The sequence below is a fragment of the Salvelinus alpinus genome, chromosome 17 (genome assembly GCF_045679555.1).
Source record: "Salvelinus alpinus chromosome 17, SLU_Salpinus.1, whole genome shotgun sequence".
Lineage (NCBI taxonomy): Eukaryota > Metazoa > Chordata > Actinopteri > Salmoniformes > Salmonidae > Salvelinus > Salvelinus alpinus.
In genome coordinates this window covers 1,470,310-1,477,393 of record NC_092102.1, presented here as the reverse complement: position 1 = coordinate 1,477,393, position 7,084 = coordinate 1,470,310, and positions in this window count along the sequence as shown.

Genomic DNA, 7,084 nt, shown 5'->3' with positions numbered 1-7,084 from the left:
TTACTTACTAGCTTTAGCAGTGCGGAGCGCCTCCGTGACACAGAGAAGAGCAGTCTCAGTTGAATGACTACCACGGCATTCTGCAGCGATCCGCCATCCCATCTAGTTTGCGCTTAGTGGGACTGTCATTTGTTTTTCATCAGGACAACAACTCAACACAACTCCAGGATGTGTAAGGGCTATTTGACCAAGAAGGAGAGTGATGGAGTGCTGCATCAGATGACCTGGCCTCCACAATCACCCGACCTCAACCCAATTGAGATGGTTTGGGATGAGTTGGACCGCAGAGTGAAGGAAAATCAGCCAGCAAGTGTTCAGCATATGTGGGAACTCCTTCAAGACTGTTGGAAAAGCATTCCAGGTGAAGCTGGTTGAGAGAATGCCAAGTGTGCAAAGCTGTCATCAAGGTAAAGTGTGGCTACTTTGAAGAATCTCACATATAAAACAACAATTCAAATGACATTGCAGCCACCAATGGTGTTGTTTAACCTGAGGTCCTGATGGTGATGTGGATGATCCTCTGGTTAGTCTCGTCACTACACCAGACCATGGTGTCGCGCTGTCGATAGGTGTGAAAGGCCAGCTCTGCGAGGTTGTAGATGGACAGCTTTTTCTGGAGTATTTCCGCGTTCATAACAACTGGGAACTCGGAATCTCTGATGAATATAACAGGAAACCTGTTAGATCACCACGCACTGCAAAATCACTATGGCCTTGGATACAGAGAACATCAATACATGAACATCAACACGCCAGAGGATAAACTCATTGGACTTGTGGCTCTGCTGGGATTTTACCTCTTAGATTTTTTTCTTTCTGCTTTGCCACTAAAATCATAATAAACAATGAGAACTAAAATATTGTGTAATTCTTATTGTTATGCATATTAATAGGGGGTAGTTAACCTCAAATTAACCCCACAAGGTTCTTCAAAAGGTTCTTCCAGGATCCATTAAAAGGGGTTCTTTGAAGAACCCTTTCAAAGGGTTTTTCGAAGAACTTATAGGGGTTCTCCCAGAGTTTCAATTTGAAGAACCCCTAAAGGATACTCCAGGAACCTTTTTTTAATTTTTTTTTAGAGTGCATTAAATTCATACCCTCCTCCACCTGCAGCTCCAGGACTACTGAGCCCTTCCTGTTGATGACGAGCTGCCTCGACTTGATGGACAGAAGGCTGAAGGTAATCTGTGCTGCATTCCCTTTTGAGTCCAGAGTAGGTTGTCATTGGGTGGAGGGTTCAAAATTAAAGGAAGGGGAGAGGTTGAGCATGGAAACAATTAAAAATGTATATGTGACACCACTGCATTTAACGCAGCAAAAGTAGAGTGAATTGACCACCCACAAATATAGGCCTACCCACAAAAAAAACACAAATATACTTTATATTAAAAGTATTTGCCATATATGTGAGTTTATGAATTCTCCTTTTTAATGAGAGATCTGACCTTCATAATCAAGTCTCTATAGCCACAGGTGTATGTCTACCTAAACCCCTTGATTTAAACTACCCACATTTTTGGCCACTAAGTTGAAATGATATGTCAATTGAGCTTATACATTTGGAAAATGGCATGATATATTTACCCAGAACTGAGATGGTGACGCTGTTACTCTTCTGTCCATTGCTCTCACAGAGTCTCTACTCTGGGGATACATTTAAGCTGAGCTGTGACAACAGCACAGGTATGATAAAATGGTTCTAAAATGGTTCTTCAACAACAATGGGGTTCAAGAGCAAGACAGCCAGACATGCAGCAACAGACATGCAGTCTTGCTCTTGAACCCCATTTTTGTTAAATAAATATGTCATAGTACCTGTGCTGTTGTCACCGCTCAGCTTAATTGTATCCCCAGAGTAGACTAGCTTGACTGAGGGGGACATGGAAACTGAAAAGAGATCAGAAGGAGAGCGAACAATTAGAGGAGAGGCTTTTGTCTCTTTGTAAAAATAGGAATTCTCACAATATTTGGTTGATTACAGCTGGCTACTGTAAATTGGAGCTACAGTGAAGTGGCCAACTGCAGTCTCAGAGGTTAGGTTTATGCTGCCATTATGCTGCCATCTAGCGGTAGATTACAAACAGCGGCATTTGAGACACTTGAGAAGTGATATGAAAATTGCTATGGTGGTTAAATTGTTAACTGTGGGATTTCACTTAGTGACGGGGAATCAACTAAGGAACTAATATCTCGTGGACAGACTACGTGGACAGACTACGTAAAGCATTTTACCAAATTACATAAGATTTTAGTAATGGGCTCACCAAGATTACTCAAGAAGTAGCCTAATTAAAAGGCCATTTTAAAGATGCATTGTGAAGGCAAGAGAGGAACAGGGAGATATGAGTCATTCCGTAATTGGTTCAAGTCATGTATTGTCCCTCTGCACAAAGAACTATGTCCAACACTCTAGCGTTGATGTATTGTAAGGTTAAGAGTAGCTACGATTCCATTATCTTTTTGCAGCGATTTTTTTGTTGTTGTTGTTATTGACATTTAGAAAGTTCGCATATAAAAGAGATGCGACATTTGCCTGCTAAGGTGCGTTTCCATGTAGATATCTTGTGTCGACAAAAACAGCTGGACGCAATGACGTCAATCTTGGTCTTTGCTGAAAAATAACTGATAAGCGCCCCTTATTCCCTTTTGTACTTTCTGTATTGATTTGTTGTTAATAATTTAAAAAAATATTTAAAAAATAAATAAAAAATAAAAATGATAAGCGCCCCCCCCAAAAAAAGAAAATTTTTTATAAGCGCCACTGCGCTGTAGGGAGAGGATGAGGAGCAAGCAGTGTCTGTTTTCTCCTGGCTCTTATTTGCTAGAAATATTCGTTGTCAATCTGATTTTAAAGGGACAGTTCGAGATTTCTGTCAAATAAACCCTTTTTCTTCTTACCTTTTCTACTCATTCGCTTCTGTTAAATGAATACAGGGGAAACACTGCAGACAACCAGAAATGCAAGGCAAAGCAATTCAGGCTTTCCTGATAGTCAGGACAATCCTTGTCCTGCAGTACAGTAAGCAACTAGGCTTTTATGGTGCAGACATTCATATGGCCTATTGTTAGCTTCAGTCATGTCATGTGACCTGGCCAACATCCAAACGTGTTTGATGGATCACTGGAAAAGAGCAGGAATAGGCTTTTGTAGGCTAGCTATATCTCCCACTGGTGTGACTGTAGTCGGCATTCAAAGATTATCCAACTTGAATAAACACTTGGAGGTAAGGATGAGCAGCAGTGGTGTAGCCTATGGGCGAGGCAATACAGATATAACGTATTATTGATATCTATACTGAACAAAAATATAAACGCAACATGCAACAATTTCAAAGATTTTACTGAGTAACAGTTCATATAAGGAAATCAGTCGATTTAAATTCATTAGGCACTAATCTATGGAATTCACATTAAAAAAAAGGTAGGGGCGTGGATCAGAAAACCAGTCAGTGTCTGGTGTGACAACCATTTGCCTCATGCAGCGCAACACATCTCCTTCGCACAGAGTTGATCAGGCTGTTGATTGTGGCCTGTAGATTGTTGTCCCACTCATCTTCAATGGCTGTGAGAAGTTGCTGGATATTGGCGGGAACTGGAACACGCTGTCGTACACGTCGATCCAGAGCATCCCAAATATGTTCAGTGGGTGACATGTCTGGTGAGTATGCAGGCAATGGAAGAACTGGGACATTTTCAGCTTCCATTTTCAGCTTCTAGAACTGGGACATTTTCAGCTTCCATTTTCAGCTTCCAGGAATTGATCCTTGCGACATGAGGCTGTGCATTATCAAATCAAATTAAATTGTATTTGTCACATGCAACGAATACAACCTTACCGTAAAATGCTTACTTACAAGCCCTTAACCAACACTGAAGTTCAAGAAATAGAGTTTAGTAAATATTTACTAAATAAACAAATCTAAAAAATAAAATAAAAAGTAACACAATACAATAACGACGCTATATACAGGGGTTGCCCATACCGAGTCAATGTGCGGGGTACGGGTCAGTCGAGGTAATTTATACTTGTAGGTAGGGGTAAAGTGACTATGTATAGATAATAAACAAAACCATGCTGAAACATGAGGTGATGGCGGCGGATGAAAGGCATAACAATGGGCTTCAGGATCTCGTCACGGTATCTCTGTGCATTCAAATGCAATTGTGTTCGTTGTCCGTAGCTTATGCCTGCCCATACCATCACCCCACCGCCACCATGGGGCACTCTGTTTACAACATTGACACCAGCAAACCGCTCGCCCACTATAATAAATTATAGTATTAATTTATTATATCAGTTTCCATATTTTCCATGCGTTTCTAGTAGATAGACCATATGGTCAGAAAGACAATAGCCTAATTAATGAAAAAAGCATCTAATGACATTATTTTCTATTAACTCTGCAACTCTTCCAACTATTTACGTTTTTCACAACTGCCACCAGTTTGATGTCAAAACATTGAAAACAAAAACATATTGACATAGTAAAATAAATAAACGTTTGTAAAAAATAAATAAAAAAAATAAATAAAAAAAATAGATAGAGGATTTTTCATGCTGAAACTCTCATATTAAACACGGGTATTCACTAAGTTGATGGTTAATATTTAGGATAATGTTTTACACGCTTGTCATTAATTATTATTATTTTTATATCATCTAATTGAATTATTTTATATATTTTGCGTGTGAAAAGCTTTAGGGGTCATCTTATCATCTGATGACCTACTGTAATCATTCAGTGTCATTTATTTTAGGGCAAAATGAAGGTTCGTCTTCATCTTCTGAAACGTTTGTGTTGGAGGGCTGCGAGACAACTGGTTAGTATAACCCAATGTCTTGGGGAGAAATAGAAATGCAGTCGATGAAAGATGTTGTCATGCCCTTAGTCATCTAGATGACAGGAATTGAGTAACTTAAGTGCCTGTAAGCAAGTTGCATGCTTCTCAGTTATTCAGTCTTGATAAATGATTACCCCAGTCCTTTGGCGCACACGCAGCTAATCTTCTTTCAATTACTCATAACTGTCACTAGAGTTCACTACAGTGTTATTTTTCACTAAATAAGTTGTATAGTTTCTTCCATAAACCAGATGGCACTGTGATTTGAGGTCAAGGTTGAGTGTAGAAATGATCAACCTGGACACATATATCCTTTCTGCTCTCCTTTGTCACTGAAGAAATGCAATTAAACCGTATGGTGGCAATTGCTTCCATGACATGTGTTTGTAATGAATTGAAAGATAGTCAAAAGCACTTTTATATTATAACTTACTGTCCCCACATAATGAATGCTATTCTTTCCAGTTCGTTCCATGAGCTATACAGTGCCTTCGGAAAGTATCCAGACCCCTTGACTTGTTCCACATTTTCATAAGTTACAGCTTTATTCTAAAATTGATCAAATTGTTTTTTTACTCATCAATCTACACACAATACCCCATAATGACAAAGCAAAAATTGAAATATCACATTTACATAAGAACTCAGACCCTTTACTCAGTACTTTGTTGAAGCACCTTTGGCAGCGATTATAGCCTCGAGTCTTCTTCGTTATGACGCTACAAGCTTGGCACACCTGTATTTGGGGAGTTTCTCCCATTCTTCTCTGCAGATCCTCTCAATCTCTGTCAGGTTGGATGGGGATCGTTGCTACACAGCTATTTTCAGGTCTCTCCAGAGATGTTCGATTGGGTTCATGTCCGGGCTCTGGCTGGGCCTCTCAATGACATTCAGAGACTTGTCCCGGAGCCACTCCTGCGTTGTCTTGGCTGTGTGCTTAGGGTCATTGTCCTGTTGGAAGGTAAACCTTCGCCCCAGTCTGAGGTCCTGATCGCTCTGGAGTAGGTTTTCATCAAGGATCTCTCTGTACTTTGCACAATTCATCTTTCCCTCGATCCTGACTAGTCTCCCAATCCCTGCCCCTGAAAAACATCCCCACAGCATGATGCTGCCACCACCATGCTTCACCTTGGGGATGGTGCCAGATTTCCTCCAAACGTGATGCTTGGCGTTCAGGTCAAAGAGTTCAATCTTCGTTTCATCAGACCAGAGAATCTTGTTTCTCATGGTCTGAGTGTCTTTAGGTGCCATTTGGCAAACTCCCAGCGGGCTGTCATTTGCCTTTTACCGAGGAGTGGCTTTCGTCTGGCCACTCTACCATAAAGGCCTGATTGTTGGAGTGCTTCAGAGATGGTTGTCATTCTGGAAGGTTCTCCCATCTCCACAGAGGAACTCTAGAGCTCTGTCAGAGTGATCATCGGGTTCTTGGTCACCTCCCTGACCAAGGCCCTTCTCCCCCGATTGCTGAGTTTGGCCGGGTGGCCAGCTCTAGGAAGAGTCTTGATGGTTCCAAACGTCTTCCATTTAAGAATGATGGAGGCCACTGTGTTCTTGGGGACCTTCAATGCTGCAGAAATGTTTTGGTACCCTTCTCCAGATCTGTGCCTTGACACAATTCTGTCCCTGAGCTCTATGGACAATTACTTCAACTGTGGGACCGTATACAGTATAGACAGGTGTGTGCCTTTCCAAATCATGTCCAATCAATTTAATTTATCACAGGTGGACTCCAATCAAGTTGTAGAAACATCTCAACGATGATCAATGGAAACAGGATGCACCTGAACTCAATTTCGAGTCTCATAGCAATGAGTCTGAATACTTAAGTAAATAAGGTATTTCTGTTTTTTATTTTTAATACATTTGCAAAAAATTCTAAAAACCTGTTCACGCTTTGTCATTATTGGATATTGTGTGTAGATTGCTGAGGATTTTAAAAATATATATTTAATCCCTTTTAGAATAAGGCTGTAATGTAACAAAATGTGAAAAAAGTCAAGGAGTCTTTCCAAAGGCACTGTATATATAACAGTATATAAGCTCACTCTTCCTTTCATCCCATTCATTAAATAATTTTCTCCTCTCCCTTTACACACACACACACACACACACACACACACACACACACACACACACACACACACACACACACACACACACACACACACACACACACACACACACACACACACACTCCCTACTCTCTCCTCCATCTGCCCATGACCCACTTTTTCTCCTTCCC